We start from the raw sequence: 19,246 nt of genomic DNA on the forward strand, positions 1-19,246 counted from the left end.
CATGCATATACTTACGCTTGATCATTCAAACCGCACAGTGTACGAATTTTGTGATTAGCTATGGCTAGATGGGAGCAACTGCGTTCTGCGTAAGGAGTGTACACGGAGGAGTACATGGAAGCTCTAACAGTTTATAATATTTATATGCCTGTCGTTATTGGCAATCTAAGATTATTTTCTAAGTGGATAATATTTTTGAAAATGTTTTTAGCTGAAACCATTCCTTTTCAGAAGATTCAGATATTTTAGCTTTTTTATAGAGAACTCATTCATGTACAACAAAAGTTATTTTTCTGAGCAGAGGAACCGGTTATTTTTGTCTTATCTTTGATCATTTCTCTGCCCCACAAATTTTTCTTATGATCAAAAGAGCTTCCTGACTTCAGAAAGGTTTAGAAACACTGATTTAGAGGGACTATTTGTAGCTGGACAGTGTGGAGGCCAAAGCTTTATTCTTGGGTATAAGGATCTCTAGAGAGAAACCTTGACGATGTATAGGCTACATATCATCCTAAGACATAAGGACTGGAGGAAGTGGTAAGTGGTTTAACGGAGGGACGTCAACGTAGCAATTTTGGATATCAGGGAATAGTAGGAGACAGCAGGATATGATCAGGGGCTGTACTTCCTTACATCGAATGGACACCGTGAAGATTGTACCGCCAATTAATATAACAATTGTACCAGATCTTTGCAGTAGTACATTGTGTAGCAGATCTTCTTAATATTTGGAATACATAGGTACACGAAGTAAATACAATGAATTATTATACTATCAGCAACATATATATAGCCTTCACATACTATCAATAATGGTTCTTCATACAAATAAAGGATTCTCGAAATAATTCCATTATTCGTGAAAAGCTACCATGTATTGTGTTGATCTAGAACTAACGCTAATCATAGGTAAGTGACATAATATTGATATTGACGAAGGCAAAGCTACTAAGAGGTGAGGCCAACTGAGATAGAGCACGCTCTAAAAGTGTGACTCCATTGTGTAGTTAAGTTATCGCAGACGGTCCATCTCAAGCTCCGACACAATATTCACCTCGGCCTTTGTTGTTAATTGTAGAAATGTTAATTTCCCGACCGACTGAGGAACTGGGACGAATGGGGTGCTCTGGCAGGCCTTTAGTTAAATGGTTTAGTGTAAGTCATAAACGGCTTCTTCCATTGTAGTTGATAAATCTGAATAATGTGTTAACGAGGATTTTTATGAGTCGTGTCAATTGCCTAGGTCGTTTAAAACGCATAAATTGACACAAGAACAAATAAAACACAACAGCGATGTGAAGTACATAATATACCGCAGATAATATATAATCTGTTCTGGTGAGTTTTCACATAGTCAACAACTATACAACATTCATTTCTTCAAGCACCATTTCATTGTGGCGTTCAAATAATAAAGCATTTTTCCTGCATACCAAATATAACAGCCATGTTTGGGGGTAACTAATAATTTACTCTAACGTATAATTTTTATTTAAGTAGTACTTATGCCATTGTGGTTGAAGTAGGTACACTTTTAGAATGAATTGATTATTTCTTTTGGAATTAAAAAAAGCCACCAAAGTCATAAAGTACATAACTTTTTCATTTCTTATAAATGTGAAGCTATTAAAAATTAACAGATTATATAATGTTGAATATTTTTATAGCTTTCATGAATTAGTAAATACTGTTTTGAATTTTTGTCTGGATCTGGAGGACAAAACTAAATAAAAGTCTTTCCTGTTTATGTATCACGCGCAAGAAATGTATTTATAATAGCATCACAAAATTATAAATTATCACGAGGTTTGAATGTCCGTTAGTAATTTACATACAAAGTAAATAAACTACAAACCTACACAATCATTAAAAACATTAATAATAAGAAGTATTGTACGATTTTTGTTGACAGAGATAGCGCAATTATCAAAATGGTGAACATTATTAATTTGATAAAGTGAAACGAGTACCAACATGAACACTGAACACAGCAGAGCTAATCTCTGTTTTGTCATATTTAATGTTTAACAAAGAATAAAAACATGCGTTGAACAACACAAAACAGGACATTCATTTATCAACCGTATAAGTAGTTTCATTCCCACAGTGAACATTATGCACACTAATTATTATTTATCAACATAAAAGTCGAGAGTGATGGCTTTAATAAATTATGCAGTGTTCACTGTGGGGAAGAACTATCATTATAGGATGATAATATATAGGTATAAATATTACACATTACTCCCTGAAGTTATTGAGAAGAATCAAGAAGGGAAATTTATTTTTTTTATATTTATTGTCATACTTATACGAAAGGTTGACGTGTTCTAGACTTTTCAGTTTAGGGGTGATACATCTACATAAAAACAATACCTATTACGGTATTATGTTAAGGTACTTCTACGACATATGTACTTCCTGCCATAGAAATAGGACTGGGTGTCCCGGCGCTTATACAGAAGGTTAATTACACTCATTATTGTGGCCGTATATGAACCTACTTATCATTATGTTCAAAAAAGTTTTTTATCTATATTTCCACGTATTAGTAATAGTTCGTCATACTGATAAACATTTTGTAAGTTTCTCGGATGTTCAAAAACAGACAATATTCAATAATGTTCGTGATTCAATAAAACTCCAAGTTGCATGGTTAAAATATTGAAAATATTGCCTTGCCGACTTTAATTCAACTCCTTATCTCATTCCGGTATTGAGATATTGCATTAAGTATTCCTCGGGCGTCCCCGACTTCTTGTACCATTCAAACTACTATATAAACACTCCTGGCACTAATAAGAACAAATTTTCAGTGATATCGGTCGACTCCTTTGCGAGCACAAACATAGGCAGGCTGAATTTATATATATTATCTTAATAATAGTATTCAAAATAAAAAATAAATCGTACACAAAGAAGATTTAAATGGTTATTGTGTATACTGTATAAAGTGAAATTATACATACCTTTTGCGTGAAGCGTTCTTCTGGTGGCAATATTTTCCTGGCTATCCCATTGATTTTTTTCACCACAAATATTAATAAAATAGTCACACCTTAACAATCCACTTAATGTTTTAGCCAGTCACATTGTCATGAACACCGGTTTATGATATACTTGAAGGAAAATAACACAACGTCTCAGCTGATGCCGATAATCAAACAATAACGAACTAATATTAGACGATAAAATTCAACAAATTCGATATTAAATATTGCAATTAACAAAGTTAATGGAACGTTAAAAATTAATCTGCATACTTGAATGTTTCTACAAGGATTGTTGCAGACTTCTAATCTACAAGACGACCATGAACTGGGACATAACTTCAAGTACGGCTCGGCTCTTGGCTGGTGGCATACAATGTTTATTTTGATATGTCTCATTCTCGGTATGTGTCAACATAATAATATTGTGCGAAGAGTTTAGTTGGAATTTGACAACTCTCACAAGTTTAATGTGAGATTCAGTTGCCTCGCGTTACAGCTGTTTGGTTGCGTTCCAGGAAACTGAAAAAACATTTCTGGCGCTTGTGTTTCATTCGTACAGCTCCGTCACTCGACGATCCCGTGAACAAATATATATTTTTTATGATATTAGCATATTATAAGACTTGTAGTATCAGTGTTTTAAATTGTGATTTTACATCGAGGTTCACCGGACGCAATGTTTTTCTTTGTTCTTGGGTTGACTAATATCACTAAGATCTCTTTATAAGTGAATGGACGTCATAAGTGTACTGTGTACTCTGCACTCTACTGACCTACACATTAAGCGCATAAATTATTTAAGCATTTCGATGAGTCAAAAGTCACCATAGTTTCCGATTGAATCATTTAATCAAAAAATGCATTTATCGGATGTTATCAAATATTTATGTTTTTCAACACACTAACAGAATCTTTTAATTAAATAAATTTTATTGATTAGTTTATCCAAACAAATAAAAATGTTTTACAGTCATAAAACATTAATTGTTTATTTCAAGTAAATTTCGTTTGGCTTAAATAATCAAATCTATTTTTAAAAGGATTTGTAGGTACAGAAATTCGCCAATATTCGCCAGCATTTTATAACGCAGACAAGAAAACATGCCGAAATAAAATACAAACATTAAACAAACGTCAAATAAGCATGCCGTATAACCGCGCAAATTCCTATTTAAATTCGGTCCGGAGCATAACGTACGACAAATACGAAAAAATGATTCCCAACAAGCTAAAGTGCAATCTGGCTCACGGTGGATCCATTCTTTAGAACAATCGAGCGGGAAAGCGAAACGGGGCGCGCAAAAAAAGTACCTCGCGAAAGAGAGAGTTGCTCGTGGTATTTTTGTGCAGGCGAAGTTTGAATCGCGATTGCGCGTAGAGCCGCGGAGCTCAAACCAACTGCGCACGATGCCGGTGCGGCCCAATCACCCGCCGCAACTAGACTGACACTGACAGCAAGTCGGCTTCGGCGTCAGGTGGGAGGCCTTCCCTGCGCTCCTCCCGCCCGGCGCCACCCCTCCCGCCCTCCCAACCAGCCAGCCACCCCACTCCCCCTGGCCTCTGCCGGCAGGTGTGGCAAGCAGACCCGCCATCCGAGCAACGAGCAACCAACCCACAAGTCAACCCACGGCCTCCCCAAGCAGCCCTCGCAGCCCCGCACTAATATGACGATAGAGAAACAATCGCGATCCGGTTACGCTTTTGAGAAGCGGACTCGGGAAATCTGATGCGGGAAAAGCGAGAGCGCTCGCTTTCAGGACACGCGCTTTAAATATGCACTCGAATCATCTGATACACAATAAACCTTCCTGGCGAAATTGTTCTGAAAGAAAATTACGACAGACCCTCGATTTACCACCGGCCTTAGATCAAAAGGAAAAATATGTTTATATGCATTATAATACTCAAAACAATTACATAATTATAAATGCAAAAGTTAGAACACCCCTGAAAATGTTTCTGGCCGGACGTACATTAGCCTTGGTTTTTAGACAAATAAATTTATGATATGCGAACACGTGCAACTCTGGAATTAATTTGAGATAAGTAGTTTGATATTTTTTGTACACCAAAAAAATATTTATATTTAATATAATTTTGAATCACCGGGAAACCATCCAACCAGTATGTTTTCCACACGACTGCCAGTAAATACTGTCTTACTGTACATACATGTTTGCGCAATTTTGCGAATCACTGAATTCTGCTCGTGCTCTTTGATACTGTACTGAGTGTACTTACTTACCCTGCGTACTTTTTTATAAAACGCTTTAGCCCGTCAGATTTTTCCATTAAGCGTAATACAAGATTAAGCATTCGCAAATCCTCTGAACTCATGGTTAATTCTACGAAATAACACAGTTAAACCCTCGGTAAGTACTCCACGTACACCGAGCATACATTATGAAACCTTAAAATGTATGTAAAACTGCCGCATCCGTATTAACCTCCCAAGTAATGGTGTTTACCACTGGATTTCCGAGGTATTATTAATAATCCTGCGAATAAATAATCCTTCACGAGGATTGTTATTTGTATCTCTGCTTATATTTGCAAAGAGAACTGGTAGGCGTGATCAAGTAATAGGATAATATCATTTGGGAACTAAATGATGAAGCTTCGATGAATATACATTTATAATTATTAAAGTTACTTTAAAATTTAAGTTAATCCTTTCAACTGTTTTGCTTTTTATGTGAATACCGCACAAGAGTCCCAACTACTCCCAACCGTCTGGAGCCAGTGAGACTATGGCATTCCTAAACGGGGTACGTTGTGAGGCCGAAGGTAGTAGGGAGGGGAAGGACATGGAGAAGACGAAAGTTGGGAAATTCAGATCTGTTCACCAAACATGATTAAAGCTATAAGCTATATCAACCAACGTTTCAATTCTGAATGGTGGTCGTACACCAGGGCGATACTGAGAGTATCTTCCTCTCTGGAACATACCGTAAATACACCATATATTATTTCAAATGAGTAAATTGTGAAACAACACTTAATTTACTTGTCCACGCCGTAATTTCAACCTGCGACCTCCAGCTTGCTAGTTGAGAGCTTTACCCCTCGACCACGGAGACCGTTAACGTACTGTTATGTACCCCAACATACTAATGTACCTAGCTTACCTAATAATGCGTAATATGTATTATCAATGATGATCTAATTAAATAACTACGCAGTTAAGCTACTTAAAGGATATGACTATAAAACCACATCCCAGTAAAATATTATATTATTATATTTGCACCACAAATATTCAATGATATTGTGACACGTAATAAAACTGAATAGTATATAAGCCATACAAACTCACAAATCATTGTCATTCGCCTTTTCACTGTTATACCATAACCATTGTAACTTTGAAACTTGTCAATTGTAAACTGTTGTAAATTCAATAAACTTGATTACATCTTTTAAAGTACTTACTTATTGTGTATCACATCCCAAAAAGCAGCCTCTTCACATCTAACAAATATCAGGAGATATTTGAAGAAAGGAGCTAAAAACTAGATCTCACTTAGCTCGACATCAACAACATCAGTGTCAAAAGTGGGATCACAACATTGGTGTCAGAAGTGGGATTGTGATATCAAAAATCATCGATTACCTGAAGACAACTAACTGAAGTCACGTTTTCTACTGGGACTCCAGATAACCTTCAAATCGAAGCAGACGTTTTCAAGAGGACCACAGCTACACGTTGCAGCCCTTGAATCGAAGTCATCGAGACCCAATCTGCAAAAGAACCTGTTACGAGAGCTACGTAGGAGAGACTGATCACCCCTCCACGACAACTCCTCGGAATGCAGATAACTACACAACTGTAAGTTACTATTTTACAAATTGACGAGTACAAATTGAAAAGACGGTGTCCGCAGATTAGAATACTTCAATCGAACTGCTTAAAAATCCAACATCAGAAGAACGAAAACATCTTTACAACAGCAAAATAATTGTGATATTTAAAACTTAAATTGTTAGAATCAAAAACAAGAAAAAAGAGAAGAAAAACTTTTCTCTAATTTTTCAAAGTAAACAAATGGAAGCCGACTCCGCTGTAAAGGGGAAGGAAGCAAGTTTAGCAATATTAATGAAATTTATATCCCCATTTGATGGAAATAGGGATAAGCTAACACCATTCTTACTAAATTGTGAAAGAGCTATCCAATTGGTCAATGAAAACCAAAAACAGCTTTTACTCTTTTATATATTATCACAATTAACAGATAAGGCACAAACGGCATGTTCTAATAAAGTTATTGAAAATTTTGATCAACTTAAAGATTTCTTAAAAACTAATTTTGGAGAATCGAAAAGTCAAACGCATTTACTAATTGAATTACAAAATTGCAAACAGAAAAATGGAGAAGATATTTCTACTTATATGTTCAGAATAGAAACATGTGTAAAAAAATTAAAAACTTCTATCAATCACTCGACTGTAAATCGAAATGAATTGGAAGGAAGATACGCCAGTACAAATGACTTGGCTTTACAAACATTCATTATTGGAATAAATACTAAAATTTCTGAACATTTAAGGGCACGTATGCCTAATAATTTAAATGATGCATTTCAAATAGCGCTTGAAGAAGAAAGATTAACCTCACTTTTAAATAGTACAAAAAAATTAAATTTAAAACACTGTTATCATTGTAATAAGGATGGACACATAAGTGAGAATTGTTATCGAAAAAATAACAATAAAAATCCAAATAAAGTGTACAACTTTGTACCACGGAATAAAAATTTTGATAAAAAGAAAAATCTTAACTTGCCCGAATGTACATTCTGTAAAAAGAAAGGACATCTGGTAGATAACTGTTTTTTGAAAGATCCAAGTAAAAGGATAAACTTTAAAAGAGGAACACCCTCTACTTCTCATGCAATCAATCATTTAAACGCGTACGGATCCACGTCATGCATCGCGACGTTGGAATAGAGAACATGGCCGATGCCAAATCAACTATTGTAACTAACTCTACTAAACCCAATGTACAAGATGGTTATGATATGTGCTATAAAATATGTGTTGTAAAAATTAACAGAGAAAGACTATTAAATCTTCCATATGTTAAAATACCTTTTGGTAATAATAATAAAAAATGTAGTCTCTTAATAGACACAGGCGCAGCAATATCGCTCATAAAAAGAGATATTCTCGATAAAAATAGTATTCGCGAAATAAACATAAATAATAAACTAAAAATTCAAGGAATCGGAGAAACTGAATCCACTTGTGAAACAGATGGAACTATTGAACTTAAATTTCATGAAAAAATAAATCACGTTTTTCACGTTATATCTAACATTAATATAGAATACGACGGGATAATAGGAAACGATTTCCTAACTAAAAATAAAACAAAGATAAATTATGAAACAAACCAATTAATTCTTTTAAATAAAATAATAATCGACATGCATAACAGAATTGTTCTGTACACGCTTCAACCAAGATCAGAGACTTTTCTCAAAGTTAAAGTTAAAAATAGAGATATCAAAGAAGGCATTTTGCTAGACTTTGAAGTAATTAAAGGAGTGAAAATTTCTAATACACTCACTAATGTAGACGAAGATGGAAGAGCATTGATATCGGTATTAAATACAACGGAAAAAACTGTGAAGATTCATATGCTGGAAATTACACTTTCCCCATTCGACCTACCGCAATCTATTTATACTATGACTAAACAAATAAATACGAACTTTGGACGTGTAGATTCAGTAAAAAAACTTATCAGAACAAATCACCTAAATAATGAAGAATTAAAAATTCTAATTAAAACATGTGAAGAATACGCTGATATATTCTTTATGGAAGGCGACGATTTAACCGCAACAACCGCGATTAAACATAAAATCACCACCACAAATAACGTTCCAATATTTACAAAAACGTATCGTTATCCAGAAATACATAAACAAGAGGTTAACCGACAAATTGATAAAATGTTGAAACAAAAGATAATTAAACCTTCTAATAGTCCTTATTCGTCACCTATATGGGTGGTCCCGAAAAAATTGGACGCAAGTAATGAAAAGAAGTGGAGAATAGTCATTGATTACAGAAAATTGAATGACGTCACAGTGGGTGACGCATACCCCTTGCCAAATATAAATGAAATATTAGATCAACTAGGAAGATCGAAATACTTTTCAGTATTAGATCTAGCTAACGGATTCTTTCAAATAAAGATGGAAGAAAAAGACAGTGATAAAACAGCATTTACTGTCCCATCGGGTCACTATCAATATGAAAGGATGCCTTTTGGGTTAAAAAATAGTCCTGCAACATTTCAGCGACTTATGGACACTGTATTAACAGGCCTACAAGGAGTAAATTGCTTTGTATATCTAGATGATATTGTTATATATGCCAATTCTCTAGAAGATCATGATAAAAAACTCAAAACGATATTCTCAAAATTAAGAGAATACAACTTGAAAATTCAACCAGATAAATGCGAATTTCTAAAAAAAGAAGTTGCCTATCTTGGACATATAATCACTGATAAAGGAGTTAGTCCAAACCCTGATAAAATCAAGGCAGTCTCACAATTTCCAGCACCGAAAAACCCCAAAGAAATTAAACAATTCTTAGGACTGGTAGGATACTATAGGAAATTTATTGACGACTTTGCTAAAATTTCTAAACCTTTAACATCACTTTTAAAGAAAGACATTAATTTTGACTGGACAGAAAATCAACAAAACGCGTTTGAAAATTTAAAAAATAAATTGATAACAGCACCTATATTACAGTACCCAGATTTTTCTAAACCATTTGTATTGACAACAGATGCCTCTAACTACGCAATCGGAGCAATACTTTCCCAGGGAGAAATCGGAAAAGATTTACCCATTTGTTACGCATCTAGAACACTTAATTCCGCCGAAGGAAATTACAATACAACAGAAAAAGAACTACTAGCTATAGTATGGTCGGTGAATCACTTTCGACCTTATATCTATGGAAGAACATTCACTATAATAACTGACCACAAGCCATTGACTTGGTTATTTAATGCGAAAGATCCAGGTTCAAAACTAGTTAGATGGAGATTAAAACTAGAAGAATATTCATATGAAATTCAATATAAACCAGGAAAATTAAATTCCAACGCTGATTGTCTATCACGTATACCAGTAAACGCATTTTCAACTAAATTAGATATGACATACAAAACTTTTTTAGAAAAACACAAAGAATTAGTTTTAGATGATGTAATAATTAATGAGTATGACGATAACTTATTAAAAAGTAACGATAAACACGTTGCATATCCTACATCAATTGACCTCGATGACTGTGTACCGTATTGTACCGACATTGTTTATCAATCTAACGAAGCCGAAATATTCAAGATAAGCGATCACGAACTTTATCAGACGGAAACCACAAAAGGAAAAACTAAAACTTACTACCATATATTTATAAAAGTAAACCACTATGATAAACCATCATACCCGGATGTATTTATCGCTTTAAAGAATTTGAAAACCAAATTGATAAGTAAGAAAATAAAAGAGTTCTCAATATCGGACTTTAATGATTCATTTAACCAAATAAATTATGATAAGCTAAAACAAATATTATCATACATATTCCATAAATCAGATATAATAATTAATATCTACAGGAATAAAATCAAAAATGCTGAAGTCAATGATATCCCTAGAATACTCTTTGAGAATCATGATTCACCATTAGCAGGACATTTAGGATTCCACAAAATGTATAATCGCATAAGGAACCAATACACCTGGAAAAACATGAAAAAATCTATTGAAGATTATATTAAGAATTGTTCTCAATGTCAAATGAACAAGACTTACAGGAAAAATAATACGGCACCCATGATCATAACGTCAACTTCCAGAGAACCTTTTGAAAGGCTAGCTCTAGATGTAGTAGGTCCGTTACCTGAAACTAAAGATGGAAATAAATTCATACTTACATTTCAAGATGACTTGACCAAATTCAGTCAAGCATATGCAATTAAAAATGCAACTGCAGAAGAAACAGCAAATAACTTCATAACTTTTGTCTCATGTTTTGGTATACCAAAAGCTATATTGACAGATCAAGGACAAAATTTTGTGTCATCACTTTTTACTCAAGTTACTAAATTATTAAATGCAAAACATAGGACTTCAACACCCTATCATCCTATGACTAATGGAGCCCTAGAGAGGAGCCATGCAACTTTGAAAGATTACCTTAAACATTATGTGAATCAAGATCATACCGATTGGGATAAATATTTAAATCTCGCAATGATTAGCTATAATTCAAATATTCACTCTACAACGAAGTTCACCCCTTACGAATTAGTATTCGGGAAGAAACCGGTAATCCCCAATAATTCAATTAGAAATGAAACCCCCACGTACAACGACTATTTGTCAACCCTTAAGTACAAACTCTCACAAACACATCAAGTTGCGAGAGAACATATAAAAAAATCGAAAGAAAATTCGAAAGAACGTCATGATGCACATGCTTATGAACATCAATATAAATTAGGAGATCTCGTACTACTCAAACAACATTTGAGATTACGAAAAGCTCTCTCCTCAACCTTTAAAGGACCTTATGAAATAACAAAATTAAACTCTTCCGTGAACGTAACTCTAAAAATAAATAATAAATTCATAAAATATCACGTGAACGAGATAAAACCATATTATAAAAATAAATAATTCATTTCTTTCAGATGGATTGTCACGTTACTCATAGCGTCGAGTCAAGGCAACCATATCGATATAATTAAAAATGGTAGTGGATTATTATATGATACATTAGGAACATTAAAAATATACAGTGACTATTGGACCTTGGTAACATTCCAAGATACTTCTAAATTGATACCTCATCATATAAAAATCATGGAAGTATATGAAAGAACCAATACTGAGTGTATAAAAATGACATCACATGATTTGGAAAATCACTGCAAAACATCCCTTGCATCTATAAATTCGGAACTGAACGACATTGAAGTAAAACTAGACGCAATAACTCACTTAATTCGGAATTCAAATGAAGAAAAATTACGAGTAAAACGAGGATGGTTTGATGGAATTGGACATGTATTTAAAACCCTATTTGGAACATTAGACTCTGAAGATGCTACATACTACGATGATGCGATCTCAAAAGTTATTAAAGACGACAACCATATAACGTCTCTACTAATAGATCAAACTCAAATAGTGAAATCAACTATTATTAACTTCAACGATACTGTTAATAAATTCAATACAAACGAACTGTTATTGAACAGAAATCTAGCAAAAATACAAGATTTCCTAAAGAACGCTCAAGAAATCAATGAAAGAGTAAATGCAAACATTGTTCTAATCAGTCAAATAAATTTGTTACGAGATGTGACAGCGAACTTAAAATTAAGAGTGGAAAATATAATAAACTCTATTATGTTCAGCAAAAGCAACATACTTTATCCAGGGTTAATAACACCTACAAGGATATATAAAGAATTAAATGATAATATTAAGTATCTAACACAGGGAAGACAATTACCAACTCCCTTGACACTTAATAATATACACATTATAATAGAAACCGCAACATTGACTTCATATTATATGAATAATCGAGTTATATTCATTATCTCGATTCCGTTAACACAGATACAAGAGTATACCTTATACAAAGTTATACCTCTACCAATTCCACACAACCCCAAAAATCCAGAAGTATTTTCATTAATTCAAAATGAATTTAATTATGTTGGAATAACAAAATCAAAATTGACCTACATAAGATTTAACAACATAGATAAATGTAAACCGATTATCAACCGGCAATACATATGCAAAGAAGAAAACGTTTACTCAACCGAAGATAATGCTATTTGCGAATCAAAAATCTTAGCGAACAGTCTATCTAAAATACCTAACGACTGTCAAACTAAAACAATCTATGGAAAAATCAATATCTGGCATAAACTCACTAATAACAGATGGGTATATGTACAATCTAATAAAACCAGACTAACTATTGATTGTACCGACAAACAGTTCACAGAACACGAATTACTAGGAACAGGAATACTGACCTTAGACAAAGGATGTAAAGCATATACAAAATACTACCAAATCACGGCAGAAAATGATGTAACCACAAACATTACCTTACCACAGATCGACCTTAACATAATTCAGGACGACTGCTGTAACAAGAAAAAATATAATCAAACTTTACCACAATTATCTCCTATCGCGATAACTAATATAAACTTAGATGAATTAAAATTAGCAACCTATAAATTAGGGCAATTTGATAAAGAACTCCATCAAATAAAGAATGAGAGTCATATTGTTAAATATTCGAGTTACTTTGGTACAACAATGTACTTATTAATCGGAATAATCGTGACTTATATGTCTTACCGAATATATAAAAGGACGAAAAGAAATTGCTGTAGTCAAGATGGAATTTGTTTAAAAATATACAATCAATGTAATACAACTCGAACTACGAGGACCCATCCAGCTCTTTCATTTAACAGTCTAAGAAATAACAGAGAAAGTGTAGACATAAGTACTTCTGAAGAAAATATACCAATAGCTTCGGAAAGACTTACAAAACCAATGGTTTTGAGAGAAAATACTTTTACGTAAAATAAAAATAAAAATAATAATATGAAATTTAAAATTGAAAATTTAAAATAAAAATTTAATTAAATAAAAATTAAAAATAAAAACTCTCAGTCTACCACTGTTTAAAAAGTACACTCGTAATATTATAACCAATCTTATGTAATGATAAATATTATAAACATTACTAACAGAAATTGTAAAACGTACTAATTTACCATGTTTATTGGATGTATGTATTTTTCTATTTTTGAAAGCCATTATGTATAATAAAATACCATAGAGTATTTAAAAGGCTTATCAATATAAAATATGTTAAAAATTGTAAAACATATTATTGTGCAATAATACAAAATTATTGTATTTAAAGATATGGAAAAAATAATCCTATCTAAATTATAAAAAGGATGAAAATTAAAAGGCTTCTTATTCCTAAAAATACTATACCACAAGAGTATGTATTATGATTGTAAATAAAAACAATCGTGAATCATTATAAAATCTCTAGAGTTGATTCATTTTAAATATTTTACCGACATGTAAAACCAAGTATTGAGACTATACTCATGTGAAACTTCGAGTATTGTTCGGAATATTTTAGTCTTTGGTAACCGGAACCACTGACAATATAAAAATTCATATGATATATGAAATACATATGAAATACATTAAATGAATTCATTCATTATGTAAAAAGTTTATAAAAATTAATTATTCTACTTTATAGAAATTAATCATTCTACTTTATAGAAATTAATTATTCTACTTTATAGAAATTAATCATTCTACTTTATAGAAATTAATCATTCTACTTTATAGAAATTAATCATTCTACTTTATAGAAATTAATCATTCTACTTTAATCAAAATAATTATCTTACTTTATAAAAAAAAAAAAAAAATTATCTAACTAAAAAGATATAATCATTTAAATTCAAATCTTATAAAAAATAAAATGTAACGAAGAAAATGGCCATAATCATAATATTAATAGTATGTATTATACAAATGTTATGTCAGACAATTTATCTTATTTGAAAAATATTGCTTATAAAAAACAAAATGTAACTGAAATTTTAGAATATGAAAACAAATATGTAAACAAAACTGCTAATATTCAAAATGTAAATATGATTACTGAGGATAATTATACAGGAACAACTGAAAATGTCATAAAGAAAAATTACAAACCAGCATTAGAAAGCTGTAAATTTGCAAATAAAAGACTCATCATTCAGATGGCAACCTGCAGATTAAGGTGTAGACCTTAAGAATATAATTACAACTATTTTTGATTAAAAAACTAATAGTTTCCATTCTAGAGGGGAGGTGTTATGTACCCCAACATACTAATGTACCTAGCTTACCTAATAATGCGTAATATGTATTATCAATGATGATCTAATTAAATAACTACGCAGTTAAGCTACTTAAAGGATATGACTATAAAACCACATCCCAGTAAAATATTATATTATTATATTTGCACCACAAATATTCAATGATATTGTGACACGTAATAAAACTGAATAGTATATAAGCCATACAAACTCACAAATCATTGTCATTCGCCTTTTCACTGTTATACCATAACCATTGTAACTTTGAAACTTGTCAATTGTAAACTGTTGTAAATTCAATAAACTTGATTACATCTTTTAAAGTACTTACTTATTGTGTATCACATCCCAAAAAGCAGCCTCTTCACATCTAACAAATATCAGGAGATATTTGAAGAAAGGAGCTAAAAACTAGATCTCACTTAGCTCGACATCAACAACATCAGTGTCAAAAGTGGGATCACAACAGTACGTAATAATAGTGTGGAAATGACGTGAATAATTTGTTATAGTAACTGGCCCCCAGCCCACAGTAGATGATTAAAAAATAAATATACGCCACTCCATTTTGTTACTTTGTCGTTGAACTAAAGATTTTTTAAAGTAACTAATCAGATACATTTACGAATTCATATTTTCTGGGTCACTGATAAATCATATACAGTTTTTTTTAAGTAACTGTTCAGATGAGATCGTATTTTCTGGGAGAATGATAAATCGTGTGTACATTTTTTTAAAGTAATTGTTCATATACATTGATGAATTCATATTTTCTTGGACAATGATAAATCATGTGAAGTTATTTTTTAACGTAATTGTTCATGTACTCGTACATTGATGAATTTATATTTTCGGGGTCTATATGGCCAGTGACAAATTATGTAGATATACTAAACTTCTTAAATTTGTTTAAACTAGAAAAAATATTTTTTAAACTCTGATCAAAGCTGGGTGATAAAGCTAGTACGCATATTATAAAGATCAAACAAGTACCTACCTACTTGAAAAAAGATAAAAGGTTCCGATTTCTATGGCAACTGCTTTCGGATAAAAGTTATTTCCCTGAAGCATTTAATAACAAGTGAGGCGAAGCAGGCTTTTTGGGGGATATGCTTTTGATCTTTGCTGTGTTTTGATTTCGACTACATACATACATCGTTGGTCCGAAGGAATAAGAAAATAAATAAGTCAAAAAATTATATCCTTGACGACATTAAGTACTTTTTTGTAAAATATGTATTGTTTAAAAAAAACACTAGTTCAAGTTGCGGTCAGCAGTGAGTGGGTTGTTTTTTGTTGTTTAAGGCGATGCCATACGTAGTAATGCAAAATCATGTGTTTTTGGTTTGAAAATTTGGTCAACTAGAAATTTTTTAGATGCTTTAATTAAATACTGCGAGTAGAATACATCTTGGCCTTTGAAATAATCGAGTACTTTTTAGATAAGTCTTTTCATAAGCCCAGAAAAAAATAATGTATAAGGCCTATGAAAACTGCTTTAAAGTTCAAAATCTCGTACTTAGGAACCCATTTTCGGTTATGATTTTATTGTATAATGTGACAAATTAAGTTATTTATAAAATTATCGAAAAAAAAAATATATTTATGCCTGAACATCCACAAAATAAAATAAAAGGCACTTTTTGGCCATGTTTTTTTCTTGCATAAATCAAAACAGGCGGAGGGTGTTAAGCGGGAATTTAAATCTTATCGCCATCTACGTAAGGGTTGTTATTGATAGCGGCTCAATTTAAAATATTACACGACGTAGTGCATCGCCTTAAGTATAACTTTTTGATATTCCGCGTTTTTCTACGGGACCAGCGACATGTACGCGTTTTTATAGCCCGATTAAAAATACATTTTGATCGCACATAAATGAACAAAGGCAAGCGTTTAATTCATACCATAAGGGGGCCGACAGACGTAGCTATAAAAGATCAAAAGTTATTTGGCTTGGCGTATTTCGGCATATCGCTCGCCATACATTTCAATTGGAAATGTACGGCGAGCGATATGCCGAAATACGCCAAGCCAAATATCTTTTGATCTTTTATAGCTACGTCTGTCGGCACCATTAAGCTCTAAGCTATTTACAAAGGCAAAAAAAAACATATTTACCACGGAAGCTGGTGTAGGTACCGCCGCCTCGGGAACCATTCATTGAATAACCAACACCTCTGTTATAGTTCACCCCTAGTGGTTTGCTATATTTGGTGAGTTAGCAGGGGTGCCCGAAATCATGGTGGGAGGTTTGTCTATGTCTTGGCGACGGATGCGTTTGTCCACCTACTGGGTGGCGGGTCGGATCGGGAGAGATTGGTTGAGGGAGACCTTTTGACCTCACCAGCGGAAACTCTCTTAACCCATCACTTTTGTACAGGGATGGATTCATACGTCCGTCACTCCTGGACACATTGACCCCCAGATTCCTACCTACCCCTCATAAATTTTTCTTTCCCAGAATTTTATCTCCTTCCTTATCTAAAAGACCCTCCACACAGCCTCCCCAAATATGTCATAGGCCCTGAAGGAATTTTTTCCTCATAGCCTCCTGTGGGAAGCTAATGTAAAAATAAAAATAAATCTGCCATAGAGCAACCAACATTTCGCTATGTTTTTAGCTTAGTAGGGATGCTCGAATCAAGGGGTGAGGATCTTGGTGAAGGATGAGTCTGCCCAATCGCGTGGCCGACCGGATTAAGAGAGACTAATTGAGGGAGACCTTTTGACCCCTCTAGCAGGACTGTCTCTACCCATCGCCTTGCACCGTAGTCGGAGGGATGATTCATACTCCCGGACACACTGAACCCAATTTCCCTAACCACACAATATAATTTTTCCTTCTCAAAACTTCCTCTCCTTCATTTTTTGAAAAACACCCTCCACACAGCATCCCCAAAGACGACATAAACCCTTAAAGATTTGTTTTCCTCGGTGCCTCCTGTGTGAAGCTAATCTAAACAAAACATTATTTTTACATTATTAGCCAACCCGGGACCACGTCTCTGCTGCACGATTTAATTAAGAAGGCGTCTAAAAAATTTCACTGACCATATTTTTCCCATTATAATTAGGTCTGAAAATAAACCACCCGTGAAATTAGCTAGCAGTATTCTTTACTTTAAAAAGAACAAAGATGTTGGAAAATCTTTGCTCAATCTTCCAAAAGCATTAAATTGTCTTTCCGCAAAATGGGCATCTCATACTCATTGGTTCTGAAAGAATATTTTGAAGGTACTAAAATTCAATTAAATTTAATTTTACTAAAATTCAGTGAAAATAAACATTTTTTTTCAGACCATAGACTTTCAACAGCATTTTTCTCTGAAAAGGAAAATAGTGGATTCTTTTACATTAGCTCTACACGAGAGACCCTGAGGAAAATAATTTCCCTTTGGGTCTACGTCTCCTTTGAGGGTACTGTTAGGATGGTCTTTCAAGGAAATGAAGCAGAGGAGGTTCTGGGAATTGGGTGGAATAAAGGTCAGTGTGTCCAGAAGTGAGAGACGTATGGATTGAACCGGCCTCTCGCAATCCGGCCCGCCACGCAGTTAGTGAACAGACGCATCTGCCGCTAAGAACCGAACAAACCTCACCCCATGAACCCAGGCACCCCTGATAAGTTACCAAACCTAGCGAACCACCTGGGGTGATCTGTGGCAGAAATGTTGGTTATCCAATGTATGGTGTCCGGAGCGGCGGCACCCATACCCGCCTTCCAAAATACATTAAATACAGATCTTGAGAGTTGAATTGATGAGAAAACTGGGCTTACTTGCTTTAAAAATAAATTATTTAATATCATTTTTTTAACAGTTGCTTACTACCGTACTTCACCTTTTTACAGTTACATTTACCTTAAATTCATAAACTTCTCCGTGAAATTATGTTGGTGTGTTACATTTTTTGAAAATGAAAAATAAATAAACACATAGTCAAATAATGCGTACGTTTTATTTTGATTTTATTAAAAATAATATAACACTTGATTTTAGTGTTTCTGACCTTGTCTAACAGTTTTGTGTATAGATACATCACGATCATCACATTAAATCCATTCACCCATCAAAACGCATAACTTTATTATGTTATTATAAATGCGTCTACTAGTGTGTATGATTATTTATGAGTGTAAAGCAGTTAATGTTAGCAGAGTGCTTCCTCTGCCACTGGACTGTATACTGATATAATTATCTAGTGTTTTTATTAGCCATTAGAATAAGTATTTTGTATCATTGTAAAATGATTCATCCGCTTCAAGAACCATCTGCCTTCTTA

General features: G+C 33.3%; 1 protein-coding gene across 10 annotated transcripts in view; it reads right to left on the minus strand.

Annotated features, from left to right (window-relative positions):
* Positions 1 to 19,246, minus strand: part of LOC149425034 (potassium voltage-gated channel subfamily KQT member 1-like) — a 399,798-nt gene that overhangs the window by 357,936 nt on the left and 22,616 nt on the right. The window contains exons 1-2 of one of the 10 annotated variants that reach the window (XM_089648598.1): positions 4,305 to 4,436; positions 2,970 to 3,147 (exon numbers count right to left, since the gene is read on the minus strand). The exons of 8 other annotated variants lie outside the window; for them this stretch is intronic. The gene's annotated coding sequence lies outside the window, so the exon portion shown is untranslated. Of the gene's footprint in view, positions 1 to 2,969; positions 3,148 to 4,304; positions 4,437 to 19,246 lie in introns of those variants that run through there. One more of the 10 variants, XM_089648606.1, reaches the window with a different exon arrangement.

This window comes from Hesperophylax consimilis, chromosome 3 (assembly GCF_061612785.1).
Source record: "Hesperophylax consimilis isolate HC1 chromosome 3, BYU_Hcon_1.0, whole genome shotgun sequence".
NCBI classification, from domain to species: Eukaryota; Metazoa; Arthropoda; class Insecta; order Trichoptera; family Limnephilidae; genus Hesperophylax; species Hesperophylax consimilis.